Consider the following 25672-nt stretch of genomic DNA (forward strand, 5'->3'; position numbering starts at 1 on the left):
GCCCCTAAGTTTTGGGGGCTAATTTTGTTACATGATAATCAATAACTAATATAGTAGCTCTCTAGGTATTTCTTATGACCATCAGGATTTGAAGACATAAGCAATAGGGAGCCATGGAAGGATTTTCAACAAGGAGCAAGAGGATCTGATCAGATTTAGGTTCTGGGAAGATCATTTGAATAAGGTGAGGATTTGTCAGAGCAGGAAGGGGCAGCAGGCTGGGAGGCAGGTTAGGAGGTGTTTAATGAGGACCTGAACTATCAGGGATTTTTCACAAAGTAAATGCTCCATGTGATCAGCAGCCAGGTTAAGAAACAGAATATACCAGAATCCAGAAGGCCTCCATGTGTGCCCATCCCATCCTCCTCCCCCCACCTCCAACAAAGATAACCACCATCATAGAGCAGTTTTGCCTATATTTGAACTTCATATAGATGGGATCAAATACCTTTCTCTCTTTTGTGTCTGAGTTCTTTTGCTCAACATTATGTTTGTGAAATCTATCCACTTTGTTTCATGAGATTATAGTTTATTTCTTTTCATTGCGGTTTAGTATTGCATTGAGTGAATACAACAAAATGTATTGATCCATTTTGCTGTTGATGGACATTTGAGCAGTTTCCAGTTTGGGGCAATTACACATAGAGCTGATATTAATATATTTTCTGGTGAACATATGTGTGCATTTCTGTTGAGTATTTCTAGGAGTGGAATTATGGGCCTTAGGATATGCATATGTTCCTTTCTACTCACAGGGGAAAAAACCAGATGACAGAGATTCATATGACATAAGGAAGTGAGGACTCAGGTAGGGCCAGAGCTGAAGGTCCCACAGGAGATCCTAGTGCACCCGAACTGCCCAGGTCATCCCAACTGGGCCTCGTGTGTGTGCTGGGCATGTGCTTTCCAAAGCACTTCATCACCCAGTCTCCTGCATCCTCCTCCTGACTCTGTGATCAGGGTATTTATCATCCTATTCATGAAACAAAGAAAAACAAAAATACTAAATCCTAGAGATGTTGAGCAATGTGCCTTCCTCTTCCTCATCCAGTTTGCCAAGACTTTGCCCTCCCTGACAACTTGGCTCAAATCCACTTATTAGAAATTGGCACCAGGCCCTTAGCTGCTGAGAGTCTGCCAGATTGAGCTGAGGGCTTCACACGGGGCCCTGTGTTCCTCTGAGATGTCACAAAAGAAAATTCTCTCCCTTACAGGTTATAACAAACTTGACAGGGACTAGGAATTTGGTTGGGAAGTGGAAGCCGCGTGGACCAAATGGTTTGGGATCAGACAGACTTTGCTCTAGATCCCAACTTGCCGCTTACTGGCCGTGTGGACTTTGGCGAGTTGTTCACCTCCCTTTAGTCTCGGCCCCTCATCTGAATGACAGCAATGATACAGGCCACCTCTCAGGGCAGCTGGGAGGCTGGGAGGAGCTCGTGTGTGAGCAGTGCTTGGCATGGTATGCACCTCCTCAGACGTGCTCCGTAAGTGGTAGCTGATCAAAGGTCGGGGCTGGACAGAGGGCAGGAGGGCAGTGACAGGGTGTTTTGGTGAGCTCAGGCTGCTATAGCAAAAAGACCAGAGACCGGGTGACTGAAGCAGACATTTAGTACTCCCAGTTCTGGAAGCTGGAAGTCTGAGTTCAGGGTGTCAGCATGGTTGGCTTCTTGTTGCACCTTCATGTGGTAGAGAGAGTGATTGCCCCATGTCTCTTCTTACAGGGCACTAGTCCCATTCACCAGGGCTCCACCCCCAAGACCTAATCACCTCCCAAAGTCCTCGCCTCTCAATACTATTGCATTGGGGATTAAATTTCAATGTATGAATTTGGGAAGGGACACAAACATTCAGTCCACAACACAGAGGAAGTGCTTAGAGCCTGGATCTGAGTCAGTCCCGCTTGTCACTGGCCACCTATATGGCTTGGCTGATCACTTTGCCTCTGTAGGACTCAATTGTCTTTGTTTCCTCATCTGTAAAGTGAAGGGCTGCAGCAGACAGATGCAGCTTGAAAGTGCCATGATTTTGTAGCGTCTTTTTCTCATCTCCTGCAGAAACTCCAGTAGATTGGACAGAATTGAAAGAAGACGGCACTCTCACGCTCGCCGTTCATAACCTGTCTTTGATGGGGCTGGCCCTTTCAGAATCAGCTGCCAGAAGAAAGTCATCCCAGCACACAAGTTGGCCTCAATTTTCTCCCTAAATAGGACATCCAAGAGCAATGCTACACTTGCAGATCTCTCCCTGCAAGACGTAAGCGTTTTCTAAAACTCTGAAAAGATACGATCATCGATCAGATAAACTGATGATCTGGAAACATGCAGGATTCTGTGCTCCATGTTGTTTTTGTGCTGACACACCCTGGTGTGCGTGTTGTTTTTCTGGAACATGGGGTGACTAGAGTGCTACAAAATGGAATTTGTTTTGGCAAACATGTGTGCGCACCTATCATAAATAAGGGGACATGAAGTCCATCAAGATATAGTCTCTGTTCTCTGGGACCTTATTGTCTCAGGCAGGAGCCAGACAGGGGCCACAAAGCTATAGTCAAATCGGAACAGGGTAAGTGCCATCATAGGGATACAGAGAAATGCCAGCTGAGATCTGAGAAGGTGCAGATGAATTCTAAAGAGAGTGCATTGGGGGGAGCAGCTGTCTTGGAAAGTCTTACCTGGGTGGAGGGAGGTGGCATTGAAATTGGGTCTCTAAGGTCAACACGTGCTGATGGGAGGGGCAGGAGAGGGCATTCCAGGTAGAGAGGACAGCATGTTTCTAGACACAGAGACTTGCAAATACTAAATGGGGTTGACACCTCTGCTGTACAGGGAATATAGTCTATGTGTGAGAAGGGCGGTAGTGAGAGTGGGAGGCTGGGTCCAAGTCATGAGAATCCTAATGCCAGGCTAGGGAGCTGGGATATTCTTGTGGCAATGGGGAGCCAGAGAAGATGCTGCAGCAAGGGGATTGCAGCATCAGAGCTATAGTTCATGAAGATAAATCTGCCACCAAATGAGACCAGATGGGAGCAGGGAGAGTCTGGTGGCTGGAAGACCAGACAGGGGTCATGACCATAGTTCAGAGGAGCGATTATGCAGATCTGAGCCAGGGAAATGGCCATGGGAATGGAAGAGGAGGTGGAGTTGAGAGTCACTGAGAAGGCAGAGCCACAGGACTTGGTGACTAATTAGACATGGGAGTCCAGGGAGAAGGAGGAGTTCTAGGAGCCCGAGATGGCAACATTTAGGAGGAGGCACATAAATTACCAACTTTGTCTTAAGTAGACATTTCTCCGAAGAAGACATACAAATGACCAATAGGTATAGGAAAGGTGCTCAGGTGTTACTAATCATCAGGGAATTACAAATTAAAACCACAATGAGCTATCTCCTCACACCTGTTAGGATGGGTATTCCCAAAGACAACAAGTGTTGGCGAGGATGTGGGGAAATTAGAACCTTTGTGCACTATTGGTGGGAATGCAAAAGGCGTGAGGATGGTACACTCTGCAGCCACACTGCCTGGGTCGGAACCCTGTCCCTGCCACTGACCGGCTGTCTTGGTCAGTTTGGGCTGCTGGAACGAAGTGCCGTAGACCATGTGACTCATTTATTTCTCACAGTTTTGGAGACTGGAAGTCTGAGATCAGGGTGCCGGCATGGTTGCTGTCTGGGGAGGGCCCTCTTCCTGGTTTACAGATGGCCATCTCCTCGTTGTGTCCCCATGTGGTAGGAAGAGGGCTAGCTGGCTGTCTGGGGTCTTTTCAATAAGGACACTAATCCCATTCCTGAAGGCACCATCCTCATGACCTAATCACCACCCAAAGGCCCCACTTCCTAATATCATCACACTGGGGGTGAGGATTTCAACACATGAATTTTGGGGGACACATTCAGACCATTGCACTGGCTGTGCAAACAAGAACAAAGTGCTCAATTAACTTCTCTGCTCCTCAGTCTGTCCATCTGTAAAATAGGGATAATGTGAGTATCTTCCTCTTGGAGTTGCTGAGAGGATTAGATGCGACAATGTGTGCAAAATGCCTGCATGGAAAGTTCCAGGCATTCACTCCATAAATGCCAACTGCTAGTACCAGATGGGATCAGTGTTACTATTTTGTCTACTTTGCAAGCGATGGTTCTGAGGCGCAGAGAAGGTAAAAAGCCTTGCCAACACCAGGGGGCTAGAGAGTGCTTGTCCTCAGCTGGGTTCACTCAAAGCAGACCCTGAGGCAAGGACTGGCTTATTAAGGAAGTGCTCTCAAAAGACTGGGAAGGGGCAGGGGACACACAACAGGGAAGGAGAGGAAGCCAGGCAGGGCGCAACCCCTGGCCACAGTTCTGCAGTGAGCAGACTCATCCTGACCCCGTGGGGAGCTCTGAAGGCTGAGTTGTCCCTGTCAGAGACAAGGGTGCTGGACCTTTCCTACCCCTGCTGCCTGGCAGTCAAGGGCCACCCTGGGGGACATGAACTCTCAGGCACTTTTGGCTCTCTGGTCATTTGGGCAAAGTGGCTCCAGTAGTCCCCCAAAAGACAGTCGCAGCTGCTTGCCGTTGGCAGCAGAGGTACCTGAAGCAGCGCTGGGTGGGCAGGGGGACGGTGAAAGTAGGATTCAGGGAACCTGGGAGGGGCATAGCCCTGTCCTATTCAGCGTGGAAGCAGGACCCTACCCAGCCCTGGATTTAAGTTCTGTCCACACCCACCCCCTTTGTCCCTTAAATGGCCTAATCCAGCAAGACAAGCATGTACCAAAACATAGTCTTGACGTGTTTGTCCTTTTGGGGCTGTCAGCCGGGGTTTCCCTACTTTTGATGGCAATATCAAAACAAGGGTGTCCACCCCACTCGGAGGACAAAAGAAAGCCCTCTCTTCAATCTGCTCCTTGTCTTTGGAAATTTGTGGCAACCATTTCAGTTTAAACATATGACAATTAAATCGTTAAGGGTTCCGATGCCGAATTAATTACCCAGTAGAAAAGGGATCAATTGTGTAAATACATCATTTCTGTAATGAGTCCCGGCTGTGATTTAGATGTCCAGATTGGTTTTTCTTCCAGCTTCTGTCCTGAAAACAAGTCTAGCCTTTGAGCCAGGGCCAAACAAACAGCCTCTATTAGGTCTGAATCCAGGGCATTAAGTGGCCCAAATAGACAGGTGGGGGCAGGTGATACAGGGGGCTGAGATTGTGGGAAAATTGAAGCAATTTGCCAAAATGAGCCAAGTTCTTCCTATTATTCTTCCTGTCTCTGCAGAAAATTACTCTTCAGAAACAGGGAGTGGAAGTTAAACATCCCCTTAAATGACACTTCAGGCACGGCCCATTTCACCCCGCCTGTGCCCCCGCCTCCACCAGACACCATAGTCCAATTGTGACAGTCTTTCCTGAAAAAGGAGCCACCACTGGGTTCCGGGAGGCAGCCTCAGCCCAAAAACATTTAACATTCCTGGGATTCTTGGGCTGCCCAGCTAGGGCCAGGTGGCAGATTTGCTCCTGTGCTGCTTCCAGCCAAGGTATTGGGCTCCTTTGGGGGTGAAGCAATCACTGCCTCGCAATGTTTTGTTCTTTTTTGCTTTGAGACAAGGTCTCACTCTGTCACCCCAGCTGGAGTGCAGTGCTGTTATCAGAGCTCACTGCAACCTCCAACTCCTGGGCTCAAGTGATCCCCTGCCTCAGCCTCCCAAGTAGCTGAGACTACAGGTGTGTGCCACCACACCTGGCTAATTTTTCTATTTTATGTAGAGATGGGCTCTCGCTCTTGCTCTCTGGTCTTGAACTCCTGACCTCAAGCGATCCTCCCGCCTCCTGGAGTGCTAGGATTATAGGCGTGAGCCACCACACCCAGCCTCAAAATGTTTTAATCCACTGGACACTCTTCACAGAGTGTGCACTTGGCATTGTGGTGTAGGCCCCTCCCATGACTCCCCAGGCTGAGAGGACCCCTCTGTCCCTTGCTCCCACCACACTGGGTTTATTCATCTCTCATGACGCTGAGCACTCAGCCAGCCTCCCCAGAGCCCTCAACCGTGTTTGTGGAATGTGTCAGAAGGCCACTGGGCACCAGGATCTTGGAACAGACAGAAGAGCTTCTATGCACAGCCTTCTCAGCCAGGTGCTCACCACACCTGGGTCTCCCAGGGGCCTCACTTCTCTGAGATGCATCTCTAGGCCTCCCAGCCTTTCTCTGGGCCTTTCTACCTTCGTTCCCCTCTGTCTACAGAAGTTATTCCAATCACCCCCACTCCCTGCATTCTTGGCCTTTTTTGGGATAAGTCTTGAGTTGGAAAGTGAGCTGACCGGAGTTTCAACCTGGCTCTGCTGGACCCCTGGTGGGGCGGGGGAAGAGGGCAAGCCAGGCTTTTGCCTCTGGAGACTCATCTGCAGAATGAGAGCATTCATTTGTGATCGCTAGATCACTGCTAATCCAGCTCCTCCTCAGTGGGGTGTATCCCTGACACCTGCCCTGGGGGAAAAGGGGTGCAAAACTCATGCTCTATTTTAGACAGTGAAACCTGGAGCATAAATGGTCCAGGAAGTCTTGGCCTTGAAGAAAATGAGATTTGGGGGGCAGGTAATTATGCATCAAATGCCATGTATTTGTCAGGAATTCATTGCTTAATTGATGTTTTATTGCTCCCACTGACACGTGTGATCGAAATGAAATTGCATCTACAGGGAAGGAAGTGAAATTTATTCGTGCTTGTATCTTAATGGGGGGGAATAAAGCATCAATTAAACAATGAAGATGACATATATTTGATGTATGACCTGAAGAAGGAATATTGCTCACTAAAATGTTATTTTACAATTTATAGTAATGGAGCACCTGGCAATGGGGGAAAGACACAGTTCACACATTTTCCATCATTTAAAAATAGCAAAAAATATATCATTATTACATAATACAAGAAAACTTCACTTTTAATAGTGTAATATAAGAATTGTAACAGTAAGTGCTCTGTGGAGTTACCCAGCTGAGGAACAACAGCCCCAGGGCAGAGGGCTGGGGAGAGGCAGAATGGGAAAAGACACATCCTTTTCCTGATCTTTAAAAGGAAATGGAAAAGGGGCTCAGGAAGCCAGCATCGAAAGAGCAGCTGCCAACTGAGCCAGGCTCTGTGCTAGACTCGATGCTCTTGAACTCTAAACCTTGCAGTAACCCTGCGTCACTGGCAAAGAAACTGAGGCTCAGAGGCCTTACCTAAGACCACACAGCAAACATGTAGCAAATACAGAATTTGAGCCCAGGTCGGCCTGACTCCGAAGGTCCTTTCTTTCCTTTCCGACAGCAGATATTTAACAGACAGGGAGGAAAATAAAAAACAAATGTGCACTCAAACCAGGGAAGATCAAGATAGTGCTTAGGAGAAAGATTTCCTGAATACAGGGTCCAGGGTGAGGTGGGCAACAGTTTATGTAAAAGCAAAGGCCCTTGGAAGGTAGGGGAAAGGGAGGAAATGAGAACCCCGGACACAGCACACAGAAAGTTTCAGAAAAAGGACATCAGTGTGGACATATAGCTGAGTTACATGCCTTTCACAAAGATTGTCTTTAGTTTATGAAGAAGAAACTGTAGTCAATTAAGCTTGTACCTCCTTCATGAAAGTAATAGATTCTATAAATTGTCTATATAAACCTAGAAATTTTACACTTACTTCTATTATCAAATTGCAACTTTAGTCCTTTTAAAAAAAAATGGCCTCCATATGCAACCAGAAGATGCCTATGAATATAGAAAAACAATTGGAAAAATTCCTTGCCACAAATATAATAGAGTTAATGTCCTTAATATATAAAAAGCATTTATGAATCATTACAAAAATCTTTAACAGGTATAGGAATCTAGGCAAAGAATATAATCAGCAAGTCACAGAAATAATGAACAGATTAAAATCTCAATCAAATAAATGCAAATGTAAACATCAGTGAAATAGCTTTCTATTATTAAATTAGCAAAGATAAGGAAAAAAAAGCTAATCCTTAATGCTGGTGAGGATGAAGAGAAATTGATACATTCTTACCTCACTGTTGGGAATAAATCAGTGTAAGTTTTCAGGAAAATATTTTGGCAATATGGATCAAGAGCTTGTAAGAAGCACACATGTTGAGCCAGTAGTTTCCCTTCAGAATACAGAATATCCTAAAGAAATAGACGCTTAAACATACACACATACTCAACATATATGCAGACACACATTCTACTGTTATTTGTAATGCCATAAAATCTGAACAGCACATGGTTAAATAAATTGTGATATAGGCAAACAGTGGAATAGAATGTTATATGAGCCATTAAAACTGGTGTTTTTGAAGTCTACTTAATGACAAGGAAAAGTTCCCATGAGATCATCTTAACCAAAAAATATTAAGTACTATATGGATACAATTTTTAAAAAATATTGTGTGTGAGAGAGGCAGAGAGGGTGAGGGTATGTGTATGTGAGTGTGTGTGTAGGAAAAAAAACCTTGAAAAATATAATAAAACTTTCACAGCTTTTTAAAATAATGAGATAATGGGTAATTTCATTTCTGTATGTATTTCTGTATACTTTTTAAATACTCTACAAGAGGCAAATATTTTTCTAATCAGAAAAAAATGCTTTTAATTAATTCATTAATTAGTTTATTTTGCAGAGACGAGGTCTCACTATGTGGCTCAGGCTGGTCTTGAACTTCTGGCCTCAAGCAATCCTCTCACCTTGGCCTCCCAAAGTGCTGGGATTACAGGAGTGAGTTACCACACCAGCCGAAAAAGCTTTATTTTTTTTAAAAAGAGCAAACTGCATTTGAAATAAAACATTTAAAGGAAAGTATTTTGAGAATAAGGTATTAATGCTATTTGTAATAAATCACAAAATGGAACACAAAAGAGCTACTGTGGACTTCTATTAAGCATCAATTTGCTTTGAAATCTAAAGACAAAATGACAGTAGTTTACCTGAACAAATAGTAGTAGATTGGAAAGTCACTTGATGATGAAACTGATGGTTAAAAATAAATTAAACTGGTTGTGCCCGGACAAGGTCAGCCAGTTCAGTCAAATGGGTGCCTCTAGCCCCTGCAGACTCCACCTGTGTATCAGACCACCCAGAGTGGGTGGCTACGTGTGCAGAATATTTATTATCACTTCGGTAGCATGGTGGTTCCTAGCTAAATGTACAATGGGATTTAGAATTTGGCTCTTTTTAAAACTGGAGAGCTGGTAGTCTCTTCTTCAATAAGTTAATATGGATGGAGGCTTTTGTTTTTGGCAAAAGGAGAAGCAGAATTTTGAGTTTTATTTTGTTTTTGTTTAACTGGAAGGTGAGAGGAGAGGAGAAGAGACAGAACGGCCTGGTGTTTGCCTGGTTTTTCCCGGCCCCATGGGCTGGTTTGGAGCCCTGATAGGGAGAGACACTGAAGCCAGAACTCACACAGAATTGGAGAGGCTCTGGGCCCAGGCAGCACGGCAGTGGGACTCGGGTGCGTTGGAGAAGAGCAGTCCTGTGTGTCTTTATGGAGGTGACATGAAGCACCCTGGCATTGGCCCTGGAATACTCATGGTGGGCCCCAATCCAAGTGCCAGTGGGATTAGGCCAAAATAATTATTTTAGAAAGACATGGGATAATTTAAGAAGAGATGGCACAGTTGGAGCAGTGGCTCAGGAAAAAGCAGGAACCCAAGGTGTCTAGACAGCCGCAAGCACAGAGTCCGGCCAGACGAGGGTTCCTGTCGGAACAGGGCTGCTGTGAAGCCACCCGCACAGGCCCTCGGTGGCAAGCGCCAGCCTCTGCAGCCTCCGCTGGGAGCAACACCTGCTGTCCTGACCCTGCACCCGCCTCCTCGGCCCGAAACATTTGCAGGGAGTGACCGATGGGTCAAGCCCAGGTCCTACGCCACGTCCCAGTTGCCAGGGTGGGAAGACAGGAGATTTAAGGCTCCGCCTCCACCTCCAAGGTCCACAGGACGATGGGGTTTCCCTGTGGAGCTGGTGTTCCTGTGTCAGGTGGCCTAAGAGCGGCAAATGTCCCCAGGCAGCCTCAGGGTGCTGTGGAGAGAATGAAGTGAGAAAGTGCACACGGGGTACTTGCCACAGACCCTTAAACACATGTTGGCTCATTAATGTCTGCTATGATCATTATTATAATATTTATTATTATTTTAATAATTATTCCACACGAGCGCTAAATTTGGCCAAATGGATGATTCGGCCAGGAGCTCTGACTCCTGAGGGAGCGAGCAAAGGCAGACAGTAGGGGAGGATGATACTCAATGAAATTCTAAAATGACAGATTTTGCATAGAAAATATTCCATTCAGAAGGAGGAATAATCAACTCTAATCAATAACCAATACCAGTAGCTACGTACATTGTGCTCCACAGAACGGGTGTATGAATGTCTTTGGATCCTCAGATCAATTGGGAAGAAGAGATCTTTGAGGCAGAGACTCTTGCATGCCTTCCACCCACAGCATCCTCTCCCCTCTTCCTCGTAGCAGGCCCCAATTTTTAAAAGGCCACACTGCTGCCTGGCAGAAAGGACTATGCATCCCAGCCCTCCTTGCAGCTAGGCTATTTGACTTTAGCCAACCAGGGAAAAGTGCAGGTGTTGTCAACATCTCTGGGAAGTCTGATTAAGTTTCCTGTTCTATGCAGCCAAAATTAATCCCACCCCGCACAGCCTCAGTATCTTCATCCCTATTTAATCCCCAGGGAATTGGGGCACAGGGTGATTAAGCAGCAAGTTTAGGAAATTGCTGGGCGGACGTGATCAGGTCCTCTAACCTAGAGAACCATACTCTTCTCAACAGACCATACCGTCCTGCCTTTTAAAAAGTCAACATTATTGAGGTATAATTTGCATACCATACAGTGTCCCAATTTTACGTGTATAGTGCGGTAAGTTTTGTCAAACGCATGCTCCCATGTAACCACCACCACAGTCAAGACAAAGAGCATTTCTCCATCCCTAGAAAGCTCCTGCTTCTTCACAATCACCCTCCCTCCCCCAGCCTCAGGCAACCACTGACCTGCTTTCTGTCACTATAGATTAGCTTTGCCTGTTCTAGGATTTCATATAAATGGACTCATTCCATATCTGCTCTTTTGTGTCTGGCTTCTTTAGCTCAGCAGAATGTTTTTGGTAGTGATCCAAGTTGTTGCTGGTATTAGCAGTTCTCTCCTTTTTATTGCAGGCTAGTGTGCCATTGTATGGATGTACCACTGTTTATCTATTCACCTGCTGGTGCATGTTGTTTGTTCCCAGTTTACCTCTGCTACGAACATTTTTGTGCCAGTCTTTTTTTTTTTTTTTTTTGAGACAGAGTCTTGCTCTGTCGCCGTGGGTAGAATACAGTGACATCATTGTAGCTCACTGCAACCTCAAACTTCTGGGCTCAAGTGATCCTCTTGCCTCAGGCTCCCTAGTAGCTGGGACTACATGTGCACACCATGATGCCCAGCTAATTTTTCTGTTTTTTATAGACACTCTTGCTCAGGCTGGTCTCAAATTCCTGAGCTCAAGCACTCCTCCTCAGCCTCCCAGAGTGCTAGGATTACAGGTGTGAGCCACCATGCCCTGCCTGTGCCTGTCTTTGTGTAGACGTATGTTTTCATTTTTCTTGACTGAATACATGAGAGTGGAATTGCTGAGTCACAGGGTAGGGTTATGTTTATACAAAACTGCCAAACAGTTTTCAAAAGTATTTCACTGCATTTTGTCTTTTTAAGAACTGATTTTGAAAATCTGATTTTATTGCTATTTTTATTTTTTGAGACAGGGTCTCACCCTGTTGCCCAGGGTAGAGTGCAGTGGTATCATCGTAGTTCACTGCAACCTCAAACTCCTGGGGTCAAGCTATCTTCCTGCTTTAGCATTCCAAGAAGCTGGGACTTATAGGCGCGTGTCACCACACATAGCTAATTTGTCTATTTTTTGTAGAGACAGGGTCTGGCTATATTGCTCAGGCTGGTGAAAATCTGAGTTTTAAAAAAATTAATTTTCAAATATCTGGTTTATTTAGGTGAGGTTCATCCTAGGCCCTTACAGATGACCTGCCTGTGGGGTATATATTCTCTTAGATCCCAAGGTTCAGATTTGAAATCCTTGTTCAGCCTCTAAATACTTACCTGAGGTTGAACAGGTTACTTAACCTCAAAGAGAATTAGCTTCTTCAGCTATAAAATGGAAGAGAATAACAGTAATCGACCTCACCTGGTGGTTGTTGGGATTAAGTGAGATACTATTTGCAGCAATGCCTGGCACATCCTACCTAGTTGCTTGTTATCTTGATATCAGCTTTATGACAAGAGGATTTTACTGGAGAATAAGGCATCTTTTGTGTTCTACAGTTGAAGAGCTATCCATCATCACGTTTTACAAGTTGTAGAAATAAGTCCTTTCAAATGGATTTGCTTCAACAGGTCATATTAAAATTGTTGACACTTCTTGGAGTCATCATAGTCTAGAAGGCTGTGTGTAACTCAGCAGGTGGGAAGGCTGTTGACAACATTAATTGTTTCATAAATAGTGTCAAGATGGGATTTTTCCCCCCTTTGGCTTAAACCAAGTTACTGAAAAACCAATACTGTGCCATATGTTTATACTTTTCTTGGCACATAAACCAGATATTTTACAGACAGGGATGGGTAATAAAAGGCAAGTACTCACTCAAGTCACATGTTTGATTCTCCATCAAAGAAAAACAGCCATAACCATTCCAATTCCACTGAAATTTTATCAGAATTAGTTATAAATCTTGGACATTGGAGACAGCACCTTAAGTAGAAATGGCTGCAGAACCAAGAAAACCCCCCTTTCTAGGTGGGTGACTTATCAAATAAAACAGAATGTGCACCGTTTTCTCACTGGCTTTCAGTATAGCAAATAATTTAGGTGAAACTCATTTAGCATTACGAAGAATATCCAAAAGAGTGTCACCATTGCTAATGGTAAATTGGTGACCCATTAGAATTATTAAAAGTTGAATTGTTATAAGTAGATGACCCGGAAGAGGCCCAGCCTCCTGACTGACCTGTGGTCATTTTCTGTCACAGAGGAATGGCACCGTGCACACAGCCAAGCTAAGAATTTTTCCCAAGAGACAGAGAGGAATGGAAACAATCAACCTGAGTGTGTGCCCTGGGGTGAGGGTGGGGTCCAGGCCCTGACCCAGCTCTCCCCTCCAGAGTCTCCTCTCTAGGGCCCTCTCTGAAAGCAAGAATCGCACCACAGTTGAGTGTGACTCGAGGATTTCAAGTTTTGTCCTCTTCATACCACCAGGCCCCTAAATGCCAGCAAACTATTTCATGATGGCGCTCTGCCCCCTGCCCAAGCAGATCCCCCGTACCTGAGCTGTGCTTGCTGGGAAATGACATGTCAGTTTCCCTAGGTGCAAGTGAACGTGGCAAGAACACTGCACTTGAAGCTGATTTAAAGAAATTTCCAGAGTGATTTTTGCCCTTTGCATCACCTTCCTTTCTGACAGCTGCCGCACTCTCCTGCCTCCACTAATTCACAGGCCCAATTCAAATCCAGGCTTTGGCTGGAGCCTCTCCAAAGACCACAGACCACGCCCCTTCCCAGCCCCCATGTCCTCTAGGGGCAGCCACGGGCCTTCTCTGTATTGGGGTGATGTGTGTTCCTAGAAAGTCAGTTTCGGAGCTAGAAGGGCCTTCACAGATGGTCACCCTGCTGTTTCCCCGACCATGAGACTCCTTTTCCCAAAGGATACATAGAGCCACGCAGATGAATCAGATTAAGAGAAGAGCTGCCCCAGGGGAGCTGGGGTAGGGGTGGAGTTTCAAACAAACCCACTACTTTACTGTTGAGAAAATGTGCCTTCGGCTTCACGTTTCCTATATTTGTATTTCCAATACTTGCAAGCAGAATACAATGCAATTGCAAACATTTAATTTTTTCTGGAAGAAATTACCAGAAACTGTTGACAGTGATTCCCTTTGTGGCTTTTGCTTTTTTAAAAATATCCTTTTATTTGAAATGAAGTAGAGCACAACAGTTCCACTAGAGACCAGGTTCGAATCCCAGAGCTGTTCCTTCTGACCCGCTGACCTGAGCCGTGTGGCTGAGGTTCCCAGGGCATCCATTTCCCTATCCATAAAGCAAGGACAATAAGTGTATCTGTCTCACACAACTTTTGTCTACTTAGAGCTATGGTGAGCGCTCTGTGTTAGCTACTTCTCTCTTCTACTTGAACTTTCTGAACGTGCCTACTCCCTTTACCAATGTGTGTTACCTGTGCGGTAAGACTACTGAATTTTCTTCTCTATGATGTTCTCTATAAAATCCTAATAAGCATTTAAAAAAATAAAACCTAACTACCTCGACATTTGTGCAAGAGATACCCATGAGTGGGTGGATTGGGGATGAGGCAAGGACAAACATCCCTGTTTTCTGGAGTCACATAGACAGAAACAGGAAGGTGACCCAGGCTCTCTGGGTCCTGTGTCTCGCTGTCCATTTGGCTGGGCCTCTGCTAGTCTCGCCGGCTGTGTCAGAGGTGGGCTGGCTGTATGAAATACCTCCGGGGGTCATTATTCTGGAAGGCATTCATTCTGGAAGAAATCAGGCCCTCTGCCTCCCTGGATCTGACAGGACTGCTGAAACTTTTTTTTTTTTCTTTAACTTACATTTTAATTAAGAAAGTCACCCGTTGGTGAAAATTGCAAAATTCTTGTACTTAAGAATCAATAAAATGTGCACAGTCTAAAATGAGATTAATAATGGCCAACTTGTCTATTTTGGGGGTAATTATTTATTCATCAAAGAAAACCAGCTGCTTAAAACCCTAGTCCATCATGAACGCTTCCACTTCAGTTCTGTTGTTAAAATTCCCTTCTATTGCTCCGTCTGGTGTTAAATATAAAAAGCAGGAAGGTTCATTCTCTACCTGCATACATTTTAAATAAGAATTTCAACATTATCTTGTCCATTTAAAATAATTGTATGAAAATGTGAAGAAATATGATCTTGTAAAAGCTGCAGTCTGACAGACCCAGGGAGCGAGCGAGAAAGAGCAAAGCCGTTATTATTTAAAATTCATGGAGGCCGTGGCAAGATTGATCGAGAGGAGCTCCTTTCTAGGGCTGTCCTGGAGCCTCGAGGTGAGAGGCTGAGGCGGGGCCGGGGGCTCAGCCAGGGCCCCAGACCGAGCACGACCCGAGGAGGGGCCCCCACTGCCCCGGCCTGGACAGAGAGGACCGAGAGTGGCTGGTCCCTCGGGAATCTTGCACTTGCGGATCCCCGTCAGGCCTGCCCTGGGGAAGGAGGGAAGGACCAACATCTCTATTTGGGGTCTGGGCAAGTCCCAGCTCCCAAGTCATGTCCCGTAGGCAGGAGCATGGTGGAGGCTGGGGGTGTGAGCAGGGAGCTGAGAAGAGAGAGGAGAGGATGTAAGGGCTCCCTGCTCAGGGCTTCAGCTGGACTTTGAATAATTTACCATCCTCACTGTGAGTACCAGCTCCTAGAGGGGAAAAGTAACTAGGAATCGCAAAATATTTCCCCTCGCCTGTATCTGCACCTCACAGCGGCCCCCTGCAATGGGAGGGTCCGGGCCTGAGCCTGCAACTGTGGGTTTAATTCTGCTGTTTTCTTTCTGTGTGACTGTATCAGTTTCCTATTGCTGCTATAACAAAGTACCACAAACTCAGTGGCTTAAAACAACACGAATTTATTATCTTACAGTTTTGCAGGTCAGAAGTCTGAAATGGGTCTCACTGGGATAAAATCAAGGTGTCCAGGGGACTGAATTCCTTCTGAAAGCTCTAGGGGAGCATCAGCTTCCTCACCTTTCCCAGCTACAGAGGCTGCTCTCAATCCTCACGTCACGGTCCCCGTCCTCCGTGTGCAAAGTCAGCAAAGAAGGGTGGAGTCCTCCTCACACCCAGTCACGCTGACTCTCCTGCCTCTCTGTCCCCTATAAAAACTCTCATAATCACAAGGATAATCCAGGATAATCTCCCCATTTTGACATCCTTAACTTACACATCTGCAGAATCCCTTTTGCCATGTGATGTAGTATATTCACCAGTTTGGGGGATTATGCAAACATCTTCAGGCACCCTTATTCCATGTACATAGTGACTGTGGACAAGTTACTTGGCCTTTCTGGGCCTCAGTTTCTCTATCCTTAAAGTGGAACAGTACCGCCTACCTCATGGTGTTTTTATTAGGATCTAAGGAGATAAAGCAATAAATGTGCTTTGTAATCTGTTAAATTCCTTACCAAGAAAATCTATTTTTGGTGTATTTGAAGGAACTCAGCTGAAAAGTCTTTTCTGGGAGGAACATGCACAGATGGATCTGCCAGGGATTCTGCTTCACGGACGTGAACGTCATTTCCCTCCCTGGACTGGTCTGTGTTTGCAGGCAGCTCAGCGCCTGCTCCATCTAAGACCTCAGACTGGGGGTAAACTGTGAATTCTAGTGGCCCTATGTGCACCTGCAGCCAGGATATATTCATCCACACCCTTTGTCAGTCCCCAGACAGCACAGGACAGAGCTGCCCCCACCCCGCCTAGAGAGAAGGAAAGCATGGAGAAGGCTGCGTGGCAGTGCTTAGTGAAGCGAGCACATGTCCCTGCCACGGGAACAAGAGGCCTGCGGTGCAGTAGGAAGAGCCCTGACTGGGAGTTAAGTGCCAGCTCTATGGTTTCTGGTGTCACCTCCACTTCCCCACTGGTAACATGATAGGGGGAGAGGAGTCCCCACCCCTGGCCGCTCACTGGTATCTCAAGATTCTTCCTGGTAGAGAAAGTTCCAGTGGGGACTTAGCTTGATTCGGTGCAGCTTGTGGCTCAAAAATCCCCTAAGTTCCTCATTACTGAAGGTCTGGTAATTTGGATCTAGAACTTGCCTCTAACGCATTCTCCTATGCAGAGTTTCTCAAAGCGTGCCTATGGATCACCTGCCTTAGAGCCATCTTAGAGGCACCTTTGGAGATGGGTGGAATTTGCTAAAACAGATTCCCAAGCCCCAGCTCCACCTCTGGGCTGGAGCCCAAAAATCTGCATTGGAACGAGCTCCCCAGTGACTCTGCTGTGCTCCCAACTTGAGAACCACAGCCCTGACCACAGGGTCAGCTGTGTGAAAATGGGGCTCACTGCCATTCCATGTGGACCCTCCCGCCTTCTCCCTAGGCCACCAGCAGCCTCCATCCGCCCGCTTCCCAGACCTCTTTCTCAGGACTCTGAATCAAGGCTTGACTTTCACAAAGCAGCCCAGCCTCAGTCTCTCCAACGCCAAGTGTCCTCGGGTCCTCCCAGGAAAGAAATCCCCCTATGGGAAAAAAAGCTCTTGGGGAGAGGAATTTCCACATGGGAGCAGGGACGAGCAGGCAGGAAGGCGCAGTCAGCCCCACTGCCATATTTCCTCCCCGCAGGTGAGCCGCCATCTGTCTCCGACATGCCCGCGGCTGCCCGAGAGTTCCTCCTCCCCTCCCCACCTTTCCCTTTAAACTCTGTCATTTGTACAGCCTATTAACCTTTAACTTTATGACTACCCAAAGATGAAATAGTGGCAGCATTTAAGGCTGAGAATACTCCAGACCTACCTTCTTAGTTTGCAACAAGGGTGAAGCACTTTCTCTTAAATCAGTCATTTTTAATATCAGTCACAGAGACGCTACCCAAGAAGAGTATTTTTGGCTCCACATAGCGAGCTGATTCATAATAAATGTGGCAGCACTGCTTTCTACCTCCATACCTCCCCCAGGAGCAGGAGTTCTCTCCCTTAGTTCCTGGGATGAAATATTCTAGGTATTAATAATACCACTTCTTATGGAATACCAACCATGGGCTATGTCGCAGGCATGATATCAAATCCTCATAAAGACTCTGCTGAAATATGCATTTTCACCTTCATTTTCAGATGACGCTCAGAGAGGTTAAATAGCTTAACTAGGCTCACCCAGCTATGAGTGACCGGGCTGGGATTGAATCCTAGGTCTATTTGACTCCAAATTCTATGCAGATAAGCCAGAATCATCTCAGTTTGTCTTTTGTCATCCTATTTATACTTGAACTTAGAGTGAAAGTTGCTGTTTAAAATTGCTATGAGAATGCCCCAGGAGTACACAGCCTTAGAGAGAGGATGTCCTATCAAGGGGGTGGTGGAAGGTCCTAGACCCTGTGAGTTTAAGGTCTAGCTCTGCCACTCGCCTGAGGGTTACCAACCATCCCAGTTTGCCCAAGGCTGTCCTGGTTTCAGCATAGGAAGCCCCAGGCAAACAGGGACAATTGGTCACCCAGTGACATGCTGCCTCTGAGTCTTGGGGTCCCAGCTGTGAAGTGGGGACAGTGCTACCTGCCTAACAGGGGGCCGTGGGGCTTTTCCCATGGAGTAGTGCCTGGCGGCCTGGTGCTGACCAGCGTAGGGTGTCACAAGGATGCCATTGAGACTGGTTACCAAGGAATCTGGGGAACCAAAGGCAGGTCTGAGGCCAGGTGGGGCAGCCTGAATGAAAGCCTGGGCACCCAGGAACCAGCAGGGACTTAGTCTGAAGGGCACACTCTTAAACTTGTCCCCTTACCCTGCTTTATAGTTCTCCCTAGCACTGACCACCCTCCTGCAACACCACAGATTTCCATAGTGCGTCTGTTTTATTGCCCCAACTAGTGTCTAAGCTCTGGGAGGGGAGAGCTCCACTGCTCCACTGCTGTCAGTATGGTACCTAGAACAGTGCCTGGTACTTACAGAGACTCAGAGTAACTATTTGTTAAAAGAAAGAATGAATGAATGAGCGAATTAGAGATGGGTCCTTCATTGCTCTTGAAGAGCAGCACCGATGGCTGGCAGACTCAAGGCTGAGCTGCCGAGGGGGCTGCTAAAGGATGGATGACAAGCTCACTGTGACCCAGGGCCACTACATTGCAGCTTCTCGAACCCACTCTCCATCAGTGCCACCCGGTGGCCTGGATTCTTTGTGGCATTTCTCCCCCATAGAACACAAATCCCTGAAGCTGACTATGGGCTGTGGCCCCCTCTTGCATCTAAGCAAACTGCCTCCCAGCCCTGGCACTGAGTGTGTGACCAGTCAGGCCTTTCAGTTTGAAGCTATGATCTGTGATGCCTGGAATGAGTCTCAGGATGTCTGCACCTGGGTAATAGAGCCCATGACAAAACTCTCTCACATTTGGCCCCCACATACAGTGCTGATTGTGACCCTGGTGCCTGGTTTCTGTGTTCTTACTCCAACAGTGCAGGCAGTGGATGGCGGCAAGGGCCCAGCTCAACAGAATTCAAAGCAAATTAGGGACAGAGACCCTGGCATGGGTCTAATTCATGCATTAGTCCCAACTGTGATGTTTCTAACTTTTTAACATTTATGTAAAAGTTTCTCTCTTGTTTTGGCCCCATTTTATGGTTAGTATAAGGCCAGTCTGAAAGATAATATATTGTGACTGTTATATTATTTATTTTCAAGCCAACTTATTGATTATTGCGTGCTGAAAATGAAAAATGGTGTCTGCATGAGGCACGGTCAGCAGGTTCTATTAAAGAAATGATAGTATTGCTCATGGATTGTTAAAAGGTTCAGTTTAGGTTCTTTATAGGTTTATATCCATTGCTATTTAATGACCAAATGATGAAAAATATGAGCTGTGGGGACAATTTTTTTCTGCTGGAGTTTTATGTTTAAGCAGTTAGCAAAATAAGATACTCCATTTTGGTGGGGGAGGCAGACAGTGGCAAGGGGAGTGCAGTACGATTTTATTCCCCCAGATTTAATTGTAATAATTAATGTTGCAGATGTTTAACCATGCAAGAGGATGCCAAGAAAGTACAGGGCTGCCAGGTCAGGAGATGAGCCATGAGACTCTAGCATCCAGGGTTTTTTCCGGGGTCCCACTGGTTTCAACACCAGATTGTAGCTACATGCTTCCTGTGTTTTAGGGGGTGAGGGCCTGCAGCTCATGCTAGGGCTAGGCAGCAAAGGACAGGCCCTACTGGGAGTGGTCTTCCCTGTTGGCTGGAAAGGGCCTGGTAAGAATTTCCTCACCTGGAGGGAAGTGGAGGACTCCCAAAGGGTAGAGAAGGGACAGCAGGCTCTGCACATAGGCTTGACTGTCCCAAGTCTGTAAAGTCAGAGGCCCCCAAAGCGATCCCAGGGAGAAGGGCTGGTCACTGGGTGCTCTCCAAGGGGCTCAGGGCAGCTGTGGTAGATGATTGGGCATCCCAGGGCCCAAAGGCTCAGCCTTGGCTTCAATATACTGAGCCGAGGAGAGCAAGAAAAGCCCCAGACTGTATGCTGGTGACTTGGGGACTCCCAGCAGCCTGCCAATATCTCAGACCATCAGGCTGAACAACTCAGTCAAGGCTCTGCAGCAGAAGAGGGCTGGAGCAGGCAGGCTGAGACGGCCTGCGGGAGAGCGAGTGGAGAGTGCCCTTTCTCCCGTGGGGAGGCCCTGGAGAACTCAGTCCAGTCTTTCCAGGGAGCCATCTGTGTGGTGGGCCCTCCGTCCAGCTGCACCAGATGGTGCTCCTCAGACAGTGGCTCTGCTTGGGGTCCCCCTCCCCTTTCCGAGGTGTTCAGGGAGCCCACCAGAGGGCCCTCTCTCCTCCAGGGATCCTGAGCCTGGCTCCAAAGGACAGGTGATAATTAGGAGTGGACTGTCAGGGCAGGGGCCATAGAGGGAGGTGACAAGATCTAAAGATGTTTCCAAGTCTGGCAGAAGCAGAGAGCTGGTCACCAAAACCTGCTTCCTCTCTTCCTGGACACTAGTCAAACTACATTTCCCAGCCTTCCTTGCTGTCATCCAGACTACGTTACCCTTGGATATCTGATCCCAGGCCTGGACCATAAAGATCTCCCACATTCGATCCTCCCTGTTCTCTTCCTTTCCACTAGCTGATGTTCATGCCCAGGGTGTCCTCAGAGGCCCACATGGAAATTGGGAGGGTCTTTGCTTTTTGTCACTTCTACCTCACCGCCCACCCCAACTGCCTTGAACTATTTACATGAATGTGAAATCGACTGGGTTTTGGGGGTCTTGACTCATTTTGGGGTCTGTTAGTCTATCTCAACTAATAAGTATGTGGTCCAGTCCTGTGGAGAATGCCTGTATTAGCTGCAATTCTTTCAGAAATTCAACATACATCAGCTCAAGAATAAACGAACCTACTGCTCACGTAATGGGTAGGATGCGGACGGGTTGGCGTCAGGCACAGGTGGAGACGTTCATCCTGGATCCAAGAGCCAATCCCCACCCAATCCTGGCTCCAGTTGAAAATTAAAGACCTGTGATTGGCCCAGCTTGGGTCATGTGGCCACTCCTGGCCCAATCATAGTGGCCAAGCAGATGGAGCCTTCTTGGCTAGCCACTTACATCATCAGGCTTTGGGGAGAGAGAACGGGTCTGAGTAGCCAAAATCAAAGGCTACACGCAGCAGTTTTCTCTTGTTCTCTGATTTATTCTCACCTTTCAGACTTCTGTTGAGGTAGAAAGTGCTTCACAAACAGGAATCATTTGACTTTTCCTATGGCAGTGGAGTAAAGTATCACACGAGAAGGAGGCCTGTATTGGAGAACTGTGCAACCTTGGACAAGGCTTTCAACCTCTCTGATCTTCAGTTTCCTCATCTATTTGTTCAGTGGGGCTAATCACATCATCTGCAGAAGTTATAAGGGTCAAATTAAAAGACATGTGGAAAGGCATAGCATGCTGCCAGGCGATGTAGGAGAGAGGGTAGCATTTCCATGCGCCCCCTCCCCTGTGCAAGGCCCACCTCCAGGGAGTGCATTGCCAGATCCTCCCCATAAGAAAGGCTGCCATCTCCCTCTCCCAGGGCTCCATGTCATCTGACAGCGGGTCAGATTTCTACTCCTCCTGAGTAGCAATGCCCTTCGCATCGTTTGCCCAGACAGCCTTGCCAAACCCCAGGAAATGCTACTGCATGAGGACATGAGGGTCTCCAAGGCAGAGGGGTCATCCCTGTAGGTTGGCTGCTTCAAGTTCCAAGCCTGGGACTCCGGCAGTTACATACTGATCATGTCCCTTTCTCCCTCATTTATTATAAAATAAACGCTTTTCCTTAAGAACAAAATAACTTGTTAGAAATGATTTGAACTTTGGAGAAGGCCCAGAATTAGAACCCTAGGCCTGCCCTTGTTAGCTCTGTGCCCTTTAGTCAGGTGTGTATGCTTTCTGAGCCTCAGTTTCTGGAACAGCAAAATGTCACAGGGCAGGAATTATTGTGAGAATTAAATGAAATGTGAAGGCACCTATCACATTGCCTGGCACATAGTGGGTGCCAAATAAACATGTTTCCTTTTGTCAAAAGGGTAAATAAGTGTAAATAGAACAGGCAGCACTTACTTGTTTGCATTTTGATTACACTTATTCCAAAATAGCTTTCCCAGTGGAGCGTGAAGAGTCAATATTAGTAATTCATACATTGGTATGAAACTCTGCTCTCTTCTCTATTGTAACCTAAAAAATGCCAACATTCCAGAGAGGTCCTCAGCCCTTTTCCCTATTGTATTAGTTTTCTTAGTTTGTGGTAACAAATTACCACCAACCGGATGGCTTAAACAACAGAAATTTATTCTTTCACAGATCAAGATGCCAGAAGTCTGAAATCAAGGTGTCGGCATGGGTTGGTTCCTTCTGGAGCTCCAGTAAGGAATCTGTTCCATGCCTCTCTCCTAGTTTCCTGTGGTTGCCAGCAATCCTTATCGTCCTTTGGTCTGTAGCTGCGTCACTGCAACCTGATTCCATCGTCACATGGCCTTCCTGCTTGTATGTATCAGTGTACCTTGTCTTCTTATCAGGACACTAGTCATTGGACTTACAGTCCCCTCCACTCCAGTATGACCTCATCTTAATGTAACCAATTACATCTGCAAAGACTATCTCAAAAAAGGGCCACATTTGGAGGTTCTGGTACACACGAATTTTGGGGGGACACCATTCAACCCACTATACCTATCCTTGGTGGGAGAAGAAAGGATCAAAACGCAGGGCACAGAAAGCCAGAGTGGAAGTCCTGGGCAGTGCAGGCAAGCTTTAATAATTTCACAATTTTTTCCAGGTCCATTTTAAAAATGACTGCCCCAAGAGACACTCTTGTCCTGGAAAAGAATGTACTAGGCCTTAAGAATACCCCAAATGTCTCCCCCGTAGGCGTGACTGTCCAAGGAAGGAAAAGGAAGAGGAAAACTTCCCTTCCTTCTCCCTGGTTCCTACTTTCCTTCCTGAGTCCCCAGAACCATCACCTGACATCTTAAATACTACAGGCAGCAAAACAGAGGACCCTTAAAGATGGTTTTATTGCCAGGAGAAACTGAGTAACGGGGGATTTATTAGGGCACAAGGAAACCCACACAACCTGTGGGTGGGAATCCGATTGTCCTCATCACATCCTGGAACCCGGAAGCGGAAGCTCTCTGCATTTCTGGGGTCCCACAGCCCCACACTTCCGCCTCTCTAGGCCCAGCAGTGTCATCCTTTGCTCTCTCTACGCTGAGGACGCCTCTGTTCTCTGTGCATCCGAGGGCAAGCAATCCTCCGTTACTTCTAGGCTCCCAAAAGGCTGACACTGTGTCCCTTCGCCAGATGCTTGGGACAGAGATTCTGATTAGCCCAGTCCAGCCAATAGCGAGGCGCCGTCGGGGTCAGGCTTTCACTCACTGTCCAATCAGCAGGGCCCACCTGCTAACAGCCCCTGTGAAGGCGCAGGTGGGCAGTTCTCCGCGAGAAGATGAGGCAGGCAGAGCCCTAGAAAGCCTCGACAAAGACCTTAAAATAGATCCCTCACTTGGCAGCGCGACGTAGGGAGGACACTTTACTGGTGATACTCTGCATGTGGCATCCTGCACCTCCTGTCTTTTTCTACCAGGACTCCAGGGGTCTCACTTTGCTCAGAACCGGCGTCTGCAGCATTTAGCCAGTGACTCGAAGCAAGTCCTCACGTGAACTCCCCAAATTGAGAACGCTCACTTTCTGTGTATGTTCGTAGGCATGCATTCCCCTACCCATCTGTTTATTCTCAGCGATGTGCTACTTGCTGTGGCAAACACAGGCCCGTTATAAAACAGTAGATTGGTCCACATGTGATTATCCACAAGGCTGAACTAAAAGTCACTGTCACAAGTTCTGAGACTCACCTGTATGTAAGGGCAGCCAGTGCCCTCCTCTTCTCCCTTGGTTGCACGTGCCAGTGTTACACCCTCAAACAGTCAAGGTGAGGGAGGAGCTGGACATGGCCCTGAGTGTCCTCACTTCCTGCACAGGCCACATCTGGGAATGGTGGCTTTCGTATCCCTGGTTCTGGTGCTGCTGAGTCCCTGGAACACAGAGCCAGTGGGAACCCAACAGCCATCCACTTGGTGGCATCAATGGTGACAGGCCAGCCCTGCATAAGATTGGCTGGCCTACATGATCCACTTGGGCTGTCCCTACTGATTCAGTTAACTTACCGATTGTCACATTTCTACTCGATTTTGTGGGTGGCTGGAAATCCCAAGTGGACATTTAGGGTCCCCTGTTGAGGTACCATCTGTGATTCACCTCTTTGCTTAAATCATTAGCAGTCTCTTTCTAGGGCCACTAATTAGAATGCTGCTCTGTTTCTAGGGTTTCTTCCTGCAGTGTACATTGTCCTTGCTGACTAGAAAACTCTTAGGATCAGTCCTGACTTCTAGCTTTGGCTCTTCTGCTTTCTGTGTGACCCTGGGCAAGTCAACTGACCTTTCTGAGCCTCCATTTCTATTTGTGTAAAGTGGAACTGGGTGAAGTTAGATCATGTCTAGGGCCTGTATCGGTTCTAACACTCTAACATTGTATTCGTTTGCGCAGCTTCTCATGCTCAGAGTTTCTTGGAAATATTAGCTAACAACTGTTGTGCTGCTTGGCAGGGGTGGGTGCAGGGGAACCGAGGACTGTCATTCTCCATTGTAATGGGGAACAGCAGCAGAAATGGTAGAAAGAGTTGGGCCTGCCCCTTGGTATCAACCTCACAGATCCTGATTCTGCAGTTTTGAGGTGGGGCTTGTGTTTGTTGGAAACCATTAATTAGCAGTTGGAACCCTGCTCTGAGAGAATGTCTCCTGAACATTCCAACCAGTGGAGACTTGAAAGCATAGTGAAAGGTCAGACCCCAAAGTGGGGCTTGTGGCAAGGGGAGCCTTACACTTTGCCCCAGCCCCGCACTGGATCAGAGCTAGAAGCCAGCCCCAGCCCCTGCCTGAAGAGCTTGTAGAGCCCAGGGCCTGGTCTTGGCCAGAGCCTTCCGTGTCTTAATGACTCTACCCCCAACCAAATGAGTTAAATTGCAGGGCATGGAGACTCTCCCTCCTGTTTCCTCTCTTTGAAAGCTGAGGTCTCTACTCCCCTCTTCCTCAGGCCTGACTTTTTCCCCTTCTCCTGGCAGGTGGCTGCCCATCCCACGGTACCTGACCTAAATGTGGCCTCCTCAGGGGAGCCTTTCTCAGCAGAAAGTCCCCAGGGCCCTCTGTTTGCCCTACGAATGCAGGACTTGCCTTGCCGCCACCAGTACTTAATTTTGTGCATGTGTGTCTTGTTCGTTTAGGAGTTCTTCAAGAGCAGCTGCTTTGTCTTTCTTAGCTTTGTAATTCTCTGGGCTGACGTAGGAGCTCAACAAATGTGGAAGGGAGGGAGGGAGGGAGAGAAAGGAGAAAGGAAGAGAAACAGAGAGGGAGGGAAGGAGGGAAGAAG

This window comes from Lemur catta, chromosome 14 (assembly GCF_020740605.2).
Source record: "Lemur catta isolate mLemCat1 chromosome 14, mLemCat1.pri, whole genome shotgun sequence".
Classification (NCBI taxonomy): domain Eukaryota; kingdom Metazoa; phylum Chordata; class Mammalia; order Primates; family Lemuridae; genus Lemur; species Lemur catta.